Source organism: Arachis hypogaea, chromosome 3 (genome assembly GCF_003086295.3).
Source record: "Arachis hypogaea cultivar Tifrunner chromosome 3, arahy.Tifrunner.gnm2.J5K5, whole genome shotgun sequence".
NCBI lineage: Eukaryota > Viridiplantae > Streptophyta > Magnoliopsida > Fabales > Fabaceae > Arachis > Arachis hypogaea.
In genome coordinates, this window is record NC_092038.1 from 87,558,009 (window position 1) to 87,570,447 (window position 12,439).

Below are 12,439 nucleotides of genomic sequence, written 5' to 3' on the forward strand. Positions count from 1 at the left end.
TGATCTCAATGAACTCCCCCTATTTTCATCTATCACTTTCTTTATAGCTTCCATTTACATTCTGCAAATCCCCATTCTCGTTTATAGTTCAGTCATTTATGTTTCTTCTCTTTACATTCTTGCCATTTCAATTTCTGTACTTTACTGCTTTTCTTTACTTTCATGTCATTTACTTTTCTGCCCATTTATAATTCTGCAATCACAATCTATTCTGTTTAGCTTGACTAATTCATCAATTGGTTAAAATTGCTCAAAACTACCAATCTCTACGGATACGATCCCATTCCACTCTGGGTTAATACTTGGCGATAATTTTGGTGCGCTTGACAAAAGAGCGGATTCATAATAAAAAAAATTTATGGGGTGTGAATTCCGGACTCATCAAGTTTTATGGCGCCATTGCGGGGGTTTGGTTTGAATTTGACAATGATTAAATTGATTGGAGAGCAAGATTAAGCATTTTAATTACTTTGTTATTTTTCTTTTTTTATTTTTTTTTTCCATTCCGATTTCTGTCTATTTGCTGGGAGCATTTTAGTTATCCATTGTCCATAATTTCATTCTTCTAACTGTTCGATTAATTGCATCAACCAAGTTAACAACTAATCTTAACTAAGGTGATTCTTTTACTTGCCCTCTGTTTGCTGTTGTTGAATGTATGACAAGTAGAAGGGGAGAAACTTCATCCTCATTCGATAGTGAACCTGAGAGGACCTTCCTTAGATTAAGGAGGGAAGGAAGAAGCAAAGGCATAGCTGGAGAGGAAGTAGTGGAAGAAAGACCCAGAAACCACCATGGAAGAAGAAGCACATAACCATGTTGGAGAGGATACTGGCAATCATGATTGGCAAGAGAGGCGAGTCTTAGGCTCCTACATCAACCCAAACCTAGGCAACTGTGGCAGCAGCATCCTGAAACCAACAATCCATGCTAATAACTTTGAGTTGAAACCTCAACTCATCACACTTGTCTAGAATAATTGTTCATATGGAGAAAGTGCCCAAGAGGATCCAAATCAACATCTCACTGCATTCTTGAGGATATGCGACACTGTCAAGTCCAATGGTGTACACCCTGACACCTACAAGCTACTCTTGTACACCATGCATGCGTGCGCGTCCTTTGGCAGCGTTCATTGACTGAACGCTATGTTCGCGCCATGAACGCTACGTTCACATGTACGCGTCCTTTGCACGTGCGCGTGGATGATAAAACAACACTTCTGTGCCCCAGCATCATGTACGCGGCTGTGCCCCAGCATCATGTATGCGGCTGCGCCCATCACTTCTTTGTCACATCGACGCGTGCGCATCGATTTCCATCTTCAAATTCAAATTCTGAAAGTATCGCAAGCGTTCACTCCAAGCGAACGTATCGTTCGTTGTTGGTAAACGCTGATCCTCAATCCACGCGTGCGCGCTATGTGTGCATACGCACGGGTTTCCAAATTGCTCACCCACTCGGAGGCGTCTTGTACACATGCGCATCACGTATGAACGTAGCGTTCATCAAATGAACGCAGAGTTCGTCTAGACCTTGCTTCTTCGCCCATTTCTTTTTATCATATTTTCACCTGCCATCAACAAAACAAGCAATCAAAGTCTCACCAAAATCATAAGGTTCATAATAATCAACTAAATTGTGCATAAACCTCATGATTTTTGCATCAAATCAACAATGTTTGATTGATCCAAGATGAACATGAAGTTCCACTTCAATCACTTACTTCTTATGCAAGAAAGTGTAATAAACCTAATAAAAACAAGGAAAAATTCTAGTAAAACTAGCATAAGATGACTTGTCATCAGTCCTTAGGCATGATGAAAAGAATGAGAATTGAAAAGGCCAAACCAACAAGAATGGCACTTCAATTAGCTGATAGAACATTAAAGTTTCCTCAAGGGGTAGTGATGACTTGCATCATCTACCCTTCTTTCTTACATAAAAAGGACCACAAAATAGCATAATCTCATTTGATTATTGTAATTCAAGCAATATTTGATGAATAGTATAGTACATTGCTTTGAAATGAGGTTGTGCTGAATTTCAGGTGAAAAAGAAATAAAAAATGGGGAGAAAACAACAAAATAAGCTAGGCGTGCGAAACGGGCACGCCACTTAGAGCAAATGCCACAAAAGTGCATTGGCGTGGCATGCCAGGAGCTGGGTATGGCACGCCAGTACTGAAGTCCAGAAGGGGGTTCTCAAGCAATTACATGGGCGTGGCACGTCAGAAGCTGGGCGTGGCAAGCCAATACATTTTCCAGAGGGCAACAATGAAGGACATTAAAGGGGCGTGGCACGCCAGGTTGGGCGTAGCATGCCTTGCTCATCACTCACTATGGGCGTGCCACTTAGTGTCGAAGGCGTGGCACGCCAGTTTAAAAGTCTCCTGGCGTGCCACTTGAGGAGTCGGGCATGGAACGCCAGGCTTTTGAAACCACCAAATGAATGGGCGTGCGACTTGAGTAGCATGGCGTGGCACGCTAGTACAAAATTCCAGAGAGGAAGTTGAAGGTTAAGCAGTTAGAAGAGGTTTTAGTTTTACTTCTCACTCCATCTTGAGTACTTTTCTCTAAGCTATGAATAGCTAAATTCCCTCTCATTGAGAGAGGGAGCTCTGTTGTACTTGATGGATTAATGATAGTAAATTTCTTCTTCTCTTCATCTTCTCTTTGATTTGCTAGAAGAAATTTTGTTTTTCATGCTTAGTGTTCAATCAGCTTGGAAAAGAGGTTGAATGCAAAATGGGATTCATGGGAACCTTGGAAAAGGAAACATGAAACCATGCTAGAAATCCCTTCTCACACTTGAGTAGAATATGGGTTTTGGTGTTTGGATATGGTGACATATAATCCTCCCTCTACCTGGACCTATGATGATGTATGGTATAATCAGGGACCATGTATATCTCTCTTCATGAGAAATTACACCAAGGAATTGGCTATTGATCAAGATCTGAGAGATTGAGTTACCAAGGGATTGGAACTCAATCAATCATGATTGCCAAGAGGTCAATGAGTTGCATGATTGAAGAGGATAGAAGCTGAACTTAATCCAAAGAGACAACATCTCCTGATCTCAATGAACTCCCTCTATTCTCATCTATCACTTTCTTTATAGCTTCCATTTACATTCTGCAAATCCCCATTCTCGTTTATAGTTCAATCATTTATGTTTCTGCTCTTTACATTCTTGCCATTTCAATTTCTGTAATTTACTGCTTTTCTTTACTTTCATGTCATTTACTTTTCTGCCCATTTATAATTCTACAATCATAATATATTCTGTTTAGCTTGACTAATTCATCAATTGATTAAAATTGCTCAAAACTACCAATCTCTGCGGATACGATCCCACTCCACTCTGGGTTAATACTTGGCGATAATTTTGGTGCGCTTGACAAAAGAACGGATTCATAATAAAAAAAATTTATGGGGTGTGAATTCCGGACTCATCAAGTTTTATGGCGCCATTGCGGGGGTTTGGTTTGAATTTGACAATGATTAAATTGATTGGAGAGCTAGATTAAGCATTTTAATTACTTTGTTATTTTTCTTTTTTTATTTCTTTTTCCATTCTAATTTCTGTCTATTTGCTGGGAGCATTTCGGTTATCCATTGTCCATAATTCCATTCTTCTAGCTGTTCGATTAATTGTATCAACCAAGTTAACCACTAATCTTAACTAAGGTGATTCTTTCACTTGCCCTCTGTTTGCTGTTGTTGAATGTATGACAGGTGGAAAGAGATAAACTTCATCCTCCTTCGATAGTGAACATGATAGGACCTTCGTTAGATTAAGGAGGGAAGCAAGAGGCAAAGGCATAGCTGGAGAGGAAGTAGTGGAAGAACACCCAAAAAACACAATGGAAGAAGAAGCACATAACCATGTCAAAGAGGAAGCTGGCAATCATGTTGGGCAAGAGAGGCAATTCTTAGGCTCCTACATCAACCCAAACCCAGGGAACTGTGGCAGCAGCATCCTGAAACCAACAATCCATGCTAACAACTTTGAGTTGAAACCTCAACTCATCACACTTGTCCAGAATAATTGTTCATTTGGAGAAAGTGTCTAGAATAATTGGGATTCACGTACAACCGGCAAGTATACCGGGTCGTATCAAGTAATAAAACCCACTAAGAGTGAGGTTGATCCCACGGAGATTGGTAGATTAAGCAACTTTAGTTAAATGGTATATTTAGTCAAGCAAATATGGTTTGAATTCATGAGATTTGATTTTTTCGAATGTAATTACGGAAAGTTAAATGACAAGGAAATTAAAGAACTAGAATAAAGAAGGAAAATGAAAGTAAATAACTGAAACTTTAAGTGCAGGAAACTTAAATGACATTAAAGATAAATTGTAAGAAAGTAAAGATTGCAGAATTGTAGAGAGTAGAAAGGTAAATCGCAAGGAATCAAAAACAGAATGTAAATGGCAAGAATAATAAATTGCAAGAATATAGAAGGGAATTGGGTAGCGGGTATTCAAGATAACTAAAGAACAAAAGAGATGAGAATTGATGATGGAAGGATCATTAGGGATCAGAAATGTAAATTATCATGAATTGACTTTACTTAACTCCTTCTCAATCATGGGTATGGATCCATGGCAGATTGTAAATAATTGAATCCCAATCTCTTGGCAATTTAATTTCTCTCAACATAATCAATTGCCACTCTCGTGATCTAATTGATCATGAGAAGAGGTGAAGTTCAATTTCTGATCCAAAGCCACACAACTTCCAGAATCTCAACTAAGGGAGGTTACATCTCACATACCAACCCAAAGTGTATTGATCAGAGAAATCATGAAAGGATGAACTCTAAACTGAGTTATATGGCTCCTTTCTCAAGTTCACCATACAATTCATGTAGATTCAATCCTTCTCTTGAATCTAATTAAATTTATGAAGAACAAGAATCTCCTTAGATGAACCACTTGAATTGAGAAGGAAAAGAATAATTATCAACCCATTCAAATAAACAGAGCTCCTCCCCCTAATGAAGGTGGGGTTTAGTGAATCATGGCTCTCAATTCAACAACCAGTATAAAAATAAACATTAAAAGTTGAATTGTAAAGAAAATGAAGAATGAAGAAGAAGAAGTTCTTAGAAAACTGAAATTCAAAATTGCTTCCAAAAATTTCTAAGTGTAAGAGTATCTAAAAGTATCTAAAAAGTAAAAGTGTAGTAACGTAAACGTAAAAGTCTACAAGAAGCTCCTCTAAGTACAAAACTCTACTCTACTTATACTACTCCTAAAACTCATTTGGAGGTCTTCAATTGGATTAGCAATGTGGGCTTTTCCTTTGTTAAATTCCTGGTCCAATAAAGGAAGTATTCCCCTTTGAAGAGAGCAAAGAGAGCAAGAGCAAGTTCTCATCAATCCTAGCCCATCTGGGCGTTACTGGCAAACACGCCAGCTTTATGCACGTTGGCAACGTGCTCAAGAATTTCCTGGGCTGGGAACTTGGTGCTTAGGCGTTGCCAGCCCAAGTTGTTGCCAAACACTTGGCCCTTTCTACCTTTTTGAACTCAGTTTTGATGCCCAAAGTTGCCTCTTGTTTGAGCTTCAATTTTGTGCTTCACTATAAACTATTATACATAGTTGGAAAGCTCTGAACGTCAGCTTTCCAACGCAACTGGAAGCACTTCAATTGGATCTCTATAGCTCAAGTTATTCTACATTGAAGATGGCAAGGTCAGGCTGCCTGGGCGTTTTTGGTGAACATGCCCGTGACAACGCCCTTAGTTTCCGAGGCTCTAAATGAAGCCAGCTTTTGAATCTTCAAATGAACTCCAATCTCATACTATGATATATGGTTGGAAAGCTCTTGATGTCTACTTTTTAAATCCACTGAAGTCACCTCGTTTGGAGTTTTCTAGCTCAAGATATACTCCATTGAAGAGGGCAAGGTCAGGCTGCTTGGGGGTTGTTGTTGAAGTTGCTGGCAAACACGCCAGCAACAACTTGCAGGCCTTTTCCTCCATTTTGCAAGGGCGTTGTTGCCCAAGTTATTGGCAAACATGCCAGCAACAACGTGCAACCCTTCTCCTCCATTTTGTATGGGCGTTGTTGCCCACGTTACTGCCAAACACGCCAGTGACAACGCCCACCCTTGGAAACTTGGCTTGTTGGGCGTTGCTGCCCACGTTGTTGCTGGACACGCCAGTGACAACGCCCAAGCCTTCTTCTCCCTGGTAGCTTGATTTGTTGGGTGTTGTTGCTGGAGTTGTTGGTGAACACGCAGCCAACAACGCCCCTTCTTCCTCCTTGCTGCACACACACTTTGGTGTTGCCAACTTGGTTTCCAAGTTGCCAACTTGCTATTCCTCTTTGCTCCAAGATTTCGTTGCTTCATCATCTTCTTGCTTCATCACCTAACATAAACCAAAGAATTTTCCTCAAATTTTTGCCATCTTTATGCATTAATTTTCAAGGGAATCATTCTCATTAACTTGTATATAAACTCTTTGAGTCATTTGCATGAATTATGCTCAATTTCACTTAGTTCTTGGTTCATGAATGCATGGAGGAAAAGTTCACAAAATTGCTTATTTATTTCAAAGAAAATGAATGAAGCTAAGCTAAAACTAACTAAACTAACTAGTAAAAATGGCAAATATGCAAATGCATCACAACACCAAACTTAAACCTTGCTTGTCCTCAAGCAAGAAAAGAACTATGCACAAAGATTTCTTTTAATTGGAATGAGTTGAGGAATAGCTTGTAATACCTTGGTGAGTGAAGTGATTAAGTGATAGTGGGGTGAACTCTGAATTATGTGTTCATGCAAGGGTCCCAGTGCTTATCAGTCCTTACATTTTGGAACTCTTAGATCTTAAGACTTTCATCCAAATGATATCATGGAAATCTCTCTATAGGTAATCACCTTGAAGCAGCTCATAGTTTCTGTGTCTTGGCCTTGACTCTAAGTGTCATGTCTCAAAGCGTCTCTTTAGATAAGCTTTCAATCAATACTCCCAAACCAGTTGGTTTTAAGGTATTAGGTGTTAAAACACCCCTTAGGATTTACTTGCTCAAGCCTCTCTCTTGGACACAACTCTACCACAAGCATTTAACTAGGATAGTAACTCTTTGAGTTCTCATTTCTTTCTTTTTCTTCCTAGTAATTGATGCTCAGAGCCTTTTGCCATGTTCTTTTGTTTTTCTGTTTCTTTTGCTTTCTTTTGTTGCTGCTTCTTGGATCAATAAATGTTTAAGATTCTCCATAATACTTCTTTGAACTCTGTTTGCTGCCTATGAGCTCCCATTCAAGTTTTCACAAACATGCAACCTCAATACACAATCATACAACTAGAACCACCACTTCTCTTAATCTTTTGCTTGCCTCAAAACAAATTTTCGACTCCTCCATCATTCTTTTTAAAGAGATGTTCTCTATTTGCATTCTTATAGATATTGAGTGCAAGCAATTTTAAGAGTATGGTGTTATAATATATCAAACATCTTAGTTATTGAACTACAAAGAGGTTATACTAAGCAGATAAACAGGGGTACAATATCACTTTCAATCATAGCAGTTTGAATACAAGACAATAACTCAACAATACAACTTTTTGGAGTTTACTTGCTTTACTCCTTATCATCATCATTGTTGGTCTTTATATCCCTCTTTGTCTCTTTGGTTGATGATGCTTAACCCTTCCCAAGATTGAAGTGACTACCTACAATGAACTCTGGAAGTTGCTTGTCCCCAAGCACTTATGAGATGGTTAGCATGTATGTATGCTTGTGATCTTCTAGACATAAGTTGGTGTGAGGACACCAAACTTAGTTCCTTTCTTACTTTAATATTCAATAAAATGAATGCATGCAAGAAACATCAAGTGCTTCTATTAAGGAAATAAAATCTAAATTAAAAGTAACAATTATTAAGTAGTTTTTCTGATTGTTTGGAGTAAGTGACTAATCCTGCAGAGGGTTGAAATGTGTCTTTAATGAAACTTTTTGGTGGAACACTAAACTTAGCACCTCACATTCACCTCTAAGTTTTGTTGGTGTACAACACCAAACTTAGCTCCTTGCAATGCAGATAAATATACTTAACTCTTTTATTGAATTAACTAAGAAAAGAAAACTACCTTTGGTTGGGTTACCTCCTAACAAGCTCTTCTTTATCGTCATTAGCTTGACGGTTGTCCCCCTTTAGGGAGGATGATGATCATAGTGCCTTAATCCTTCCCCTCTCACCGTGAGCTTCCTTCCAATATCATTCTTGACGATTTCCACATGTTCAAGTGAGAGGATTTTGTTCACTGTGTAGTATCCAAAAAAATGTGGAGATGTTTCCATTGGTTGGTAAGTTAGCATCACTTTATCCCCTGGTGAGAAGCCTTCAGTAGGGATTTTCTTGTTTCTCCATCCTCTTGGCACTTTCTTCTTGGGAATCTTTTCTTTTCTAGGAAGTAGTTCAGGTTTTGGAGCCTCAATTTTTGGAAGGTTCTTGCTAAGAGTCTCAAATGCAGGCTTTGGTTGTCGCTTCTCCTCTATTCTTTGAGCTTGTTGCAATACTTCCACCTTCTTCCTTTCTCCCCAGCATGGGCTTAGGTGTATTGGAAGTGTCTCATCAGGTGCCTCTTTCAAGTTTGAACCTATGGAATCGATCTTCATACACCCTTCCTCTTGGGTAGAATCTTGCAAATTCTTGAAGACATGAAACACTATATGCTCATCATGTACCCTTAGCATTAAGTCTCCTTTTTCGACATCTATCAATGCCTTGGTAGTAGCTAAAGAGGGCCTCCCTAGAATAATAGAAGTGTTGTTATCTTCCTCTATGTCTAGGATGACGAAGTCAACTGGGAGGAAGAACTTGTCCACCTTTACCAATATATTTTCCACAACCCCAAGAGCTTGCTGAATGGATTTGTCCACCATTTGAAGGGCTATCTTTGTGGGTTTTAATTCATGAATCTGAAGCTTTCTCATTAAAGATAGAGGCATCAGATTTATGCTTGCACCAAGGTCACAAAATACTCTCTCAGTCATCATGTTGCCTATTGTGTAGGGGATATGAAAGCTCCCTGGGTCTTTCATCTTCTTTGGCAACTTTTTCTGGATGATGGCACTACACTCCCTGGTCATCACGACCATTTGTCCCTCTTTCAAGGATCTTTTCTTTGTCAACAATTCCTTCATAAACTTAGCATATAGGGGCATTTGTTAAAGTGCTTCAATGAAAGGGATGTTGATGTGTAGTGTCTTGAATATCTCCAAGAATTTGGCATATTGCTTCTCTTTGTTCTCTCCTTTGAGCCTTTGAGGGTATGGGAGCATTGGTTGGTATGCTTTCACTGCCTCTTTCTTAGTTGACCTATCATTTTGTGTAGAGGTTCCTTGCCCCTGCTTTTGCTCCTTCACCTCTTCTTTTAAGCCTTCTTTGTTGTGTTCTTCTTGAGTGATGGCTTCTGTCTCCACTTTCTTCCCACTTCTCAAGGTGATTGCTTTACACTCCTCCCATTTTATGTCTTTTTCTGTGTCTCTTGGGTTGGGTATTATATCACTTGGAAGGACATTGGTTGGCTGTTCAGCTTGTTTGGCCAATTGTCCCACTTGCCGCTCAGGGTTCCTCATGGTAGCTTTGTATCTCTCTTGTCCTTTGACCAAGGTTTGAGTGGTCTGAGCAATTGTTTGTGTGGTCTGAGTAAGTGCTTGTAAGGTTGCCTCAAGACTTGAGATCCTGATTTCATGATGGTCAATTTGTGATAAGATGGGGGCTAATTGTTGTTGCTGGAAGTTATTTGAAGAACTGGTGTGGTAATTTTGTGAGTTGGATGTTGGTGCAGGAAAGTTATTCTGGTGAGTTTGTGGATTATTGTGAGGTGGTTGATATGTGTTTTGTTTTTTTTTTTTTGTATTGGTTAGTGTTGTTAGCATGGTGATTTTGGTTGTTTGTGTTACGGGTGTGGTTGGGGTTATTGTTCTTTTGCCAATGATTTTGGTTTTCACCCCACTTCAGGTTAGGATGATTTCTCCAGGATGGGTTGTATGTATCACCATGAAATTCATTCTGAGAATTTGAAGTGTTCTGCATGTATTAAACTTGTTCTTGTGGCTGTTCAATAGTGATTCCTTCACCTTGGCCCCATTCAAGTGAAGGTTGATTTGTTGTGTTCACTGGGGCTAGTTGGAGGCCATCTATTCTCTTTGTCATCATTTCCATTTGTTGTTGGATCCGTTGGTGCATTAACTTATTCTGTGCCAATATAGCGTCAACACCTTCAAGCTCCATCACGCCCTTCCTTGGGGCTGAGTTATGATGCCTCTCTGATGAGTAATAGTACTGATTGTTTGCCCACAATCTCAATGAGGTCTTGAGCCTCTTCAGCAGTTTTAATCATGTTGAGTGATCCTCTTGATGAGTATTCTAGTCCCTTCCTTGCTTCTAGGTTTAAACCTTCATAGAAGTTTTGGAGTTTAACCCAATCACTAAACATATCAGGTGGACATCTTCTCATTAATGCCTTATATCTCTCCCAGGCTTCATACAATGACTCTCCTTCCATTTCCCTGAAAGTTTGAACCTCTGTCTTCAACTTGATGATCTTTTGAGGTGGGTAGAACTTTACTAGAAATCTGCTCATCAAATCATTCCAATTGTTGATGCTTTCCTTGGGGAATGAATCTAGCCATTGAGTGGCTTTATCCCTCAAAGAGAATGGAAATAGCAGCAATTTGTATACATCTGGATGCACTCCATTGGTCTTCACTGTATTGCATATCCTCAGAAAAATAGACAAATATTGATTTGAGTCTTCAAGAGGTCCCCCTCCATAAGAGCAGTTGTTTTGTACCAAAGTGATGAGTTGGGGTTTTAACTCAAAGTTATTGGCATGGACATTTGGGGTGACAATGCTGCTCCCACAATGTTTTGGATCAGGGATGGTGTAAGAAGACAACACCCTTCTAGGTGGTCCATCATTGTTAGTAGCTCCTCCAGGAGGGTTATGCATGTCGTCCTCCATGACTTGGTCCTCTCCCTCTGATTCCTCTTCACCAACTATCCCCTTTCCTCTTTCTGCTCTCCTTATCCTTCGGAGGGTTCTCTCGTCCTCAATATTAAATCTATTTGCCCCTGACATACACAAACAAGATCAATAACAAAAGTGAAGCACTCTATTGCTAGAGTGAAGTTGAAATAAGTGAAACAAAATATCAAACAGTTAGTGGGCTTAACAAAAGAAAAAAAAAGCTTAATCTAAACTACCATTCACTTAAGCATTGTCAATCTTTACCGATCCTCGGTAACGGCGCCAAAAACTTGATACGCAAAAATTGGGATTCACGTACAACCGGCAAGTATATCGGGTCGTATCAAGTAATAAAACTCACTAAGAGTGAGGTCAATCCCACGGAGATTGGTAGATTAAGCAACTTTAGTTAAATGGTACATTTAGTCAAGCAAAGATGGTTTGAATTCATGAGATTTGATTTTTTTTTGAATGTAATTGCGGAAAGTTAAATGACAAGGAATTTAAAGAACTAGAATAAAGAAGGAAAATGAAAGTAAATAACTAAAACTTAAAGTGCAAGAAACTTAAATGACATTAAAGATAAATTGCAAGAAAGTAAAGATTGCAGAATTGTAGAGAGTAGAAAGGTAAATTGCAAGGAATAGAAAACAGAATGTAAATGAATAATAAATTGCAAGAATATAGAAGGGAATTGGGTAGTGGGTATTCAAGATAACTAAAGAGCAAAAGAGATGGGAATTGATGATGGAAGGATCATTAGGGATCAGAGATGTAAATTATCATGAATTGACTTTACTCAACTCCTTCTCAATCATGGGTATAGATCCATGGCAGATTGTAAATAATTGAATCCCAATCTCTTGGCAATTCAATTTCTCTCAATACAATCAATTGCCACTCTCATGATCTGACTGGTCATGAGAAGAGGTGAAGTTCAATTTCTAATCCAAAGCCACACAACTTCCAGAATCTCAACTAAGGGAGGTTACATCTCACATACCAACCCAAAGTGTATTGATCCGAGAAATCATGAAAGGATGAACTCTAAATTGAGTTATATGGCTCCTTTCTCAAGTTCACCATACAATTCATGTAGATTCAATCCTTCTCTCGAATGTAATTGAATCTATGAAGACCAAAAGTCTCCTCTTAGATGAACCACTTGAATTGAGAAGGAAAAGAATAATTATCAACCCATTCAAATAAACAGAGCTCCTCCCCCTAATGAAAGTGGGGTTTAGTGAATCATGGCTCTCAATTCAACAACCAGTATAAAAATAAACCTGAAAAGTTGAATAGTAAAGAAAATGAAGAATGAAGAAGAAGAAGTTCTTAGAAAACTGAAATTCAAAATTGCTTCCAAAAATTTCTAAGTGTAAGAGTATCTAAAAGTATCTAAAAAGTAAAAGTGTAGTAACGTAAACGTAAAAGTCTA